This window comes from Ochotona curzoniae, unplaced genomic scaffold (assembly GCF_017591425.1).
Source record: "Ochotona curzoniae isolate NIBS_2020 unplaced genomic scaffold, NIBS_Ocur_1.0 scaffold_4505, whole genome shotgun sequence".
NCBI classification, from domain to species: Eukaryota; Metazoa; Chordata; class Mammalia; order Lagomorpha; family Ochotonidae; genus Ochotona; species Ochotona curzoniae.
Genome location: NW_024467118.1, coordinates 28872697 through 28881480, shown reverse-complemented (window position 1 = coordinate 28881480; position 8784 = coordinate 28872697).

The window sequence follows — 8784 nt, the reverse complement described above, 5'->3', positions numbered from 1 at the left end:
TTGAAGTTTGAGAAGCATGTGCTAGAGAAGCAAGAAAGAGGTCATGGAAGGATGGTTCTAGAAAAACTGGGGAGCTATCTGATAAGTGTGCGGCTGTGAAAGACATTGCTAATCAGCCCTACTCTATGCCTGAACCTAGGTGTGGTTCAAAATAACCCTCAGCATGGGTCACTATTGTCTGGCCCCTAGCCCTATCAGTCTCAGGCACAGCCTCTAAGGGCAGGTGGGTGCTTTGGGGCTGGTTTAGGTTAGAGACACAGGCAAGGGTGCTGATTAGCTGGCCCAGGCCCAATGCTCTGTAAATCCTGGACAACCACAACATGACTAAACATGGCTTGTTATTCTAACATTTATTTATCTGGACCATGATCAGGATGTCAGTGTCATAACTGATTCCACGCTACCGTAGAGCACACCCACTGAACTACACAGTGTGTCTTTGCAGTCTGATGTTTTTCTTCTGAATTCAAGAACAGCCATCCAGGATTTCTTCATTGTATAGATGGCCTATGGAGTGGTGTGCTGTATAGTATATGTAATGCTAATTCTTTCTGAGACAAATGCTGCCTTTCCTTTTCTCCCTATTTATTCTCTCTTCCATCTGGGTTTTATTCTTTTGTACATGCGCTTTCTTACTTGATACAAGAAGCTGTAAGACACTATGAAGTGGTTTGTTGGTGTTCAGACATTTGACCAATAGAGGATCTAGTGATGGATATGCACCTGACTTGGGGCTGGCCCAAGTAAAGCATCAGCCCCAACAGGCACAGCACGTGGGGCAGGTGAGTGCTTTGGGGCCGATCTGAGTTAGAGATGCAGGCAGGTATGCTGATTTGTTGCTCTTGGGCCTGGTGCTCTGTAAATCTTGCTGATGCTGACATTGGACACGTGGCTGATGTTTTATTGAAAGATTTGTGGTAAGGAGGATGTAGCCAGTTTGCTTTCTATGATTAAAGGGCTCTGGTAGGTTAGGCTGGTGATGAGTGTTCTGGTTTAGGTACCTGGAATACATGCAGATGTTCATGAGTGCAGATGTTCATGTGACTTTGGGGCAGTTCAGTGAGAGAGTTGACCTGGGTACATGCGAATGCTAAAGCTCTCCTTTAAGCAAACCATAAACCAGCCATATCCCAAGCTGATTCTAGGCTGTGATTGATTGTCCAGAAAGGCATCTTTGCACATCAGGATAAGGACAAGCTTAGCATAAGCACAGAGAGGGAGAAGAGGTACTAAAACTGGGGTTTGAAGATCCTTTACATATTCATCCAAGAGAGCCGGGTTAAGTCAGGGCAGGAAGTGGGTAGAAACTAATTCTTGGGAAATAGACATTGGCAGTGGTTAAGCTGCCACATGGGACACCTGCATCCAACATAGGAGTGCCTGCTTAAAGTCCCAGCTTTCAGTTTGTTTCTCGCTCCAGCTTCCTGCAAGGACACCTTGCAAGGCAGCAGGCGATGGGTTCTTGACACCTGTGTAGAGGATCCACATCGAGTTCTGCATGTCTTGCTTTGGCCTGGCCCATGCTGGCTGTTGTGTGTATTTGAGGAGAGAATCAGGATGGGAGACTGCTCTTTTGTTTCTGACTCTCCTCTTTGCCTTTCAAATGATAATAACCCCAACCTTCTTATCTTTGCAAAGTGTTCAATGACTGTTTACTCTGCCTTCTCACCTCTTTTCTAATGTAGCATTGTATACAAAGAGATTACTTCATGAATTTGTATGCAGGTTTTTAAAAGATTTATTTATTATTGGAAAGGCAGGTTAATAAAGACAAGGAGAGACATAAAGGAAGATCTTCCTCTCGATGGCTCATTTGCCAAGTGGCTGTGACAGCCAGAGCTGATCTGATCCAGGAGCCTGGAGCTTCTACTGGCTCTCCCACATGGGTGCAGGATGCCAAGACTTTGAATCATCCTCTGCTGCTTTCCCAGGCAACAGGCAGGGAGCTGGATGGGAAGTGGAGCAGCTGGAATACAAACGTAGTCCCATATGGGGTCCCGGCAGTTGCAAGGTGAGGATTTTAGCCACCCAGCTACCATGCTGGGCACTTTTGTTTTGTTTTTTTTTTGTTATTATTTTCCACGTTACAGTTTTATAGGTATAGGGAGTCCCAGCACACACTGCCCTGCCTTACTTCTCATTTTCCCCTGCCACACTGCTTTCCTCCATATTATTGTAATGCCATAGTTCTTCAGCATCAGTTGCAAGTCTAAAATTGTGATGTTTAGGTGCATTTTAAAATAACACATTGTGGTTTTAATTTTTTTTTTAATGGTACAATTCCATAGGGTTTGGGATTCGCCCTGACACACACTCATTCCTACTCCCTGATTGATATTCCCCATATTATTACAATAGCATAGTCCTTCAAAAGCATTCAAAATCTATCCGTCTATTATTTAAGTACGCCCTGACATTGCTGGTGCAGGCAATGTCAGATAGCCCCGCATCGCATTGTCTAGATATGTCCAATGGTTTCATTGGCAGTCCCTCTTTGATTTGGAAGTAGGCATGTAGTCTGCATTGTATCTTCACATCTGAATACGATAGTCTTTATTATACCACCACTATACATTCCCTTAAATGAGAAGCCAGGAAACAAAGTGAACAACAGGTATGAACTTAAAACAAAAATTTTACAGCACCATGCAAGTCGAAAAACGTGCCACTAAATAACCAACGAATGGGTGAAGAAAACACAAAAGCCTCTTGGATAAAATGATACCACCGTGCAATCCATGAGCCAGCAATGAATTGAACAAGAGAAAAACAACTATATGGAAGAAATGAAAATGAAAACAAAACCATCAAAACACATGGGAATGCAGCAAAACCCATATGGAAAGGGTTATTGATTTTATAATTTTGCATGAAGGCTGCCTTATATCAGAGAGAACATAGGGTATTTGTCATTTTGAGGTTGGCTTATTTCATTGAGCATAATGGTCTCTGGTTGGGACCATCTAGTAGTAAATGGTATGATTTCATTCTTTTTAATGGGAATAATATTCCACGGAGTAGATGTGCCAGTTTCTTTAACCACTCCTCTTTAGACAGGCATCTGGATTGCTATTATAGATTGTGCTGCTGTACATATAGGATTACAGATACCCTTCTCATATGCAGGTTTTATTTCCTTTGAATATATTCCTAAGAGTGGGATAGCTGGGCCATATGGCAGATTTATTTGCAATTCTCTAAGCACTCTCCATACTGATTTCCATAGTGGTTGTACTAGCCTACACTCCCACCAGCAGTGAAGGAGGGTACCTCTCTCCACACATCCACAGAGGCAGGTGTTGATAGTAGAGTTCTGAATGTAGGCTGGTTTCACTGGAGTTAGGTGGAACCTCAATGTGGTTTTCATTTGTGTCTCCCTGACGGCTAGGGAGTCTGAGCATCTTTTCTTATGTCTTATCCATTTGAATCTGTTCTTTTGAAAAAAGTCTGTTCATTTCCTTCACCCATTTCTTCACAGGGTTGGTTTTATTTACTGTCCCTGGGTTTTTGAAGCTCTTTGTAAATCCTAGATATTAGTCCTCTGAGTTGTGTAGTGTGTAGATTTTCTCCCATTCTGTTAGTTGCCTCTTCACTTTGTTTATCGCTTCATTTGCTGTACAGAAGCTTTTTAGTTTGATGTAGTCCCATTTGTTTATTTTGTCTTTGACTGCCCATGCTTTTGGCGTCATTTCCGAGAAGTCTTTCCCCATTCCTATACTCCTATATTCAGCAGCTATATTATATTCATCTTATATTTCATCTTCCTCTAAGCAGCAGAGGATGGCCCAAAGTCTTGGGACCCTGCACCCATGTGGGAGACCAGGAGACGCTCCAGGCTCCTCGATCAGCTCAGCTCTGGCTGTTGTGGCCTCTTGGGGAGTGCTTCCTATGTTTTTCTTTAATAGTTTGATGATGGTTTCTGGGTATAAATTTCTATCCCTGATCCATTTAGAGCTGATTTTTGTATAATGTGACAGGTGCAGGTCTTGCTTCTTAATTCTGCAAGCCTCTATCCAATTGTCTCAACAGCATTTGTTGAAGAGACTGGGTTTTTCCCCTGGATTGTTTTCAGTTTTCTTGTCAAAGATTAGTTGACTATCCATGTGTAGGCTCCCTTTTGTTGTTTATTTGTTCCTTTGATCCTCTCTGTTTCTGTACCAGTACTATACTGTTTTGATGACCACTGCCCTGTAACATGTGTTGAGGTCTGGAATTGTAATTCCTCCAGCTTGACTTATTCTTCAGGATAGTTCTGGCTATTCGTATTATCTTGGGTTTCCAGGTGAACTTTTGTATCTTCTTTTCTATTTCTGAGAAGAATGCTGTTGGGATTTTGATTGGAATATTTAGGTGTATTTTTTAAAAAACGAACTTTTCCAATTTAAATTTCTATGTAATTAAGCTTCTTACCAGTAGGTGCCAGTGTTGTTCTAAAATTAAAATTTTGAAAGCCTGTTGTGTTTTTACAATTTCTAGAAATTTTAAAATCAGTGCTTTTTTGGCAGTAAAAAGTGATTTTTTCTAATATGAATACCTCCAGAAGAGTTTACTATATCGATATGCATCAGAGTAAAATAAAAATCTAATCAATTTAAAATGTGAATTTAATGGATAAATAGCAAGATGCATGGAAGCATTTAAACATTTGTTCACAAGGAGTAAGTTTAATATCAAGAAAACTTTTGCCAGTATGTAAGGCATGTTGAAGAAAGGCAGAATATGGGGAACGGAGCAGTTTTAGCTTTCAGAAAGATCAGTGCTTTAAAAATTTTGGAAAATATTGTTCTGTTTGAACAGAAGTGGAAGTGAGCCTGATAAGGACAACATTTTCTTTGGAATTATCAAGTGATAGATGCCAGAAATCAAGGCAGTGGTAACTTCTTGGGGGGAGGTGTGCAGGAAGGGTGAGAGGGTGGGAAGGCCTTCCCCCTGTCAGTGCTGCCTGACAGCTTTCTCAGCCACCTGAGTCAACTGAGTGTAGATGTTAAAACTATAGAAGGCTGGGCACAGACTCATGCGTCCTCCCCAGGGCTTTTCAGATGCCCACATTCCTTCAGAAGTGGAGGAAGAAATAGCAGCCAATTGTAGCATAAATGTGCACAGCTTAGTGTATTGACAATACTGGACTGTGCCCCTTTGTCTCATGTTCGCTTTGCCGCGAGACTGTATTTGATTGCATTTTGCTTGGCCCGAGTTGAGTGCTTTAAGGGCTTGTTGGTGATAACATGCCTGCTATCTTCATGTTTCTACTTAACCTGGTAGGAATGCAGATTGAGTACATTTGAGACGATGCTTTCTAGAATTACAGCTCATGTCTGGCTCTTGGTTTCCTGACTAGCTGGAGGTAAAAGAATGCATTTTTCACCATTGCATCCCATGGGAATCTGAAAATAGCATTTCACCACAAAAATTACTCACCAGCCTGACAGTGCTGGCCCATAAAAAGAGTTGATATTGGATTTCTTGTCAGATTGCCAATTCCTCTTCTTTCCAACTAGGCTCATTTTTGTTTTATCTGGATTGTGCTCCAGCCAATTGCATTTGGTCCAACAACTTGGGTTAGTTGTTCAGAGAGCCAGAGATCTGCTTCCTGGGTTTGTCACAAGGCTTCAGGATTGTGTGGCACCAAAGTCCATGGTGTTCGATGACCTCCTGTAGGGGCTTCATTGCTTAGTGTCTGCAGAAAGCATGAGAAAGCCACCTGTGGAACTGAAAGGATGAACATTTGTCTATTAGTGTTACCAGAAATGTCTGGTGGGTTCTTTCCTCAGCTTAGTATACAAATGAAAAGCCAGGAATCTGTTGCAGACAGAAAAATTTATTTGCAAAGAGACCAGGTGAGCAGAGTTAGAGAAAGCACCTCCAGAGAGAAAGCTGGGAGGTGGGGTGCCTCTCGAAAGAGGAGGGAGAGAGACGCCAAAAGGGTCTTTGGACAAGTCTTGGGATTTTAAGCATTCCCTGACCCCTCCTTGTTGGGCAGGAACCTACAGATAAGATGTTTCCCATTGGTGGTCTCTTAATTGGTTAGGAAATGAATGGGCAATGCTGTGCTGTCCACCTGAAGGTGCGGCCAAGACCTCAGCAGGCCTGGATGGTCCCAATTAGTAGAGTCCTTGGAGATAGAACTACAACTTTTCCACCCCTTTTTAAATGTAATAAGTCCATCCTCTATGCATGGCACATGCTTACAATGAAAGAAACAAGACTAGATTTGAACTGTAATACTGCAATAAGGTGGAGCAATCCACCATGGGGGTAGGGCACAGGGAAGGGATAGGGGAACACCAGAGTCTATGAAATGATGTTATAAAATGAAATGCAATAAAAAAATAAAAAAATAAATGTAATAAGTCCATCGCAGCTCATTCATTGGCAAAAATTTTGAGCCTCTTTCTCTTTCATTTGAAGATGTATTTATTTGTTGGAAAATCAGTTGCACAGAGAGAGAGAGAGAGAGAGAGAAAGAGAGAGATCTTCCATCCTTGGTTCACTCTCCTGATAAGCTGCAATGGCTGAAGACAGGACCCAGAAGCATCTTCCTGCCCACCTACTTGAGTGGCAGAGGCACACACACTTGTGCCATCCTCCACTGCATTTTCCAGGCTATTAGCAGGGAGCTGGGGTAGCTGGGACTTCAAGTGGCAATGCAGGTTTTATGCGCTGCAGTACAGCCCTGGCCCCTACAAAGTTCTCTCGGGAGCTACAGATCTATCTTTGATAACAACCACAACAACAATTTCAAATCTCACATTAGAAAACTCTTCTAATACTACCGTGACATTGGGGGATACACCCGGAGTGATGCAGTTACGACTACATTTGCTTTACTCTTGGGGCTTTCCTTTGTGTGCTATAGTTTTAAGACATACAGCAGGTGCTATGATATGAAACTCCAGGAAAGCTGCTCTGCCAGGGCTTAACTGATTCTGAACCAAAAACATGTGTAATAACCAGGAGGGAACTCTTTCTAGAACAATCTTACCCCAGCTTCCTGAATTATGACCTAAACTATGTGTTAATTCGTAAGTATAAAGCAAAAATGCACTGTTTATTGTGCACAGCGATAACAAGGCCTTTACAAAAAGAATCTCCACCTTTATATGTCATGCCATGCACTATAGAATTTTCTATGTTTTCATTTTAGTTCCTTTTGAAAATGCTGTTACAGACCACTAAATTGATTACATGATTAAGTAATGGGGAGTAATGACAATTAAAAATACCACTCTTCCAGCAAATGGGACGTAACATTGTTTAAAAGGTTAAAAAAAAAATTCAATGTAACCCAGGCAGGGGAGGAGAAAAACTGTGACATGAGATGGGATGAAAAACACAGCAATGGAATTTCTAGAAGTATCTGCATATAAAACGTCAGGCCAATAGTGGTAATAGTGTTGTTAGGAGAAATGAAAGCCCTTATTTGGAGTAGTTGCCTTTTATTTCTTGATAGTATAACCTACTACCAAATTGTCTTGCTTTTAGCTGGTCCTGTTCTTCTAAGGGGATGTCTGAATGTCAGCCTCACTAGCAGGGGTTTCTATTCAAGCTTTCCAAAGATGTTCCTACAATACATACAGAGAAATAGCCCTTTGTTAGATCACAGGCAAATGGAAACCATGTTTACAACATCGCCGAATTTACTCAGAACAAGGATTTCTCAGATTTGTTTTTCTACCAGAAGAAAGCACAATCACTGCCAGGCCATCTTAGGAACGGTCATGTTTTTAGCTTCCTAGTTATGATGTAAATCCCACAAAAACTAAACTCAATTGAACAATCCAATCATGAACCTGGAAAAGATCTTTGAAGATTAGGTTAACCACTGCAGAAATCATGCGAGTAATATCTGACAAAGTGATATGCAGTTAACTTTGAAGACCTCACAGGAGTCAACGTTTATCACTTCTATTAGTTGTCAATTGGTAGAGAGTAACTCTTCACTGGGCAGGAATCTCATTTTCTCTGGAATATTTTTAATGTAATCTGATTGCAGGTCTAGAATAAAAAAATTATTGAAATGTTATCAACTTGCTTTGCCTTTCAAAACTAGATCATTTAGATGCCCTATGGGTTCATAATCCAAGATAAGAGTAGATAGTAAAAGCCAAGAATTATAATTGAACAGTGAGAGATTTTACATTTGTTTCTTATGCTATAGTCCAGAGGAAGGCAGGCGAGTACTGCCATGACAGTTTGCTTGATGAAACCCTCACGCAAACAAGCTGCTTCCTGCTGGTTGCTTCAGCATGTCTGGCCTCATTTACATCATGCTCTCGAATGGGTAACTCAGCTCATATCAGCCCATTCAAACTTCAGACACTAGGAAAGAGGCATGCAGGAACAAAGGTATTCTTCCCGCCTTCTCACATCACCTTTCAGAAGTCATACCCACTTTCACATCATATGTTACTATCCCTCAGTACTGAACATTACTCAACACAACAAAACAGGACTCAGTTTCCAAAGGTCCATGCACTGGTATCTGCTTAGATAAATCAATCAATCTGAGTATTTGATTTTTCGAATTCTTCTCTGCCCAACCTATGGCAGGATAGCTTTTTTGGCTTTTGTGGTAAATTTACATTAGTTGTTTTATCCTTTTCCTTTCATGGTGCTTCTTTCCTCTTTCCATTGTTTGGTTGTGTCAGTTCAGTATTTCAAAGTATGATTCATATAAGATCTATGCAGCGCTTGACAATGACATTTAACCAGCATGCTTGTTCAGATCTCTGACAGACGGCACGGCTGTAAACAGGATTTCCTTATTAGTAGTCACTCGGCAGT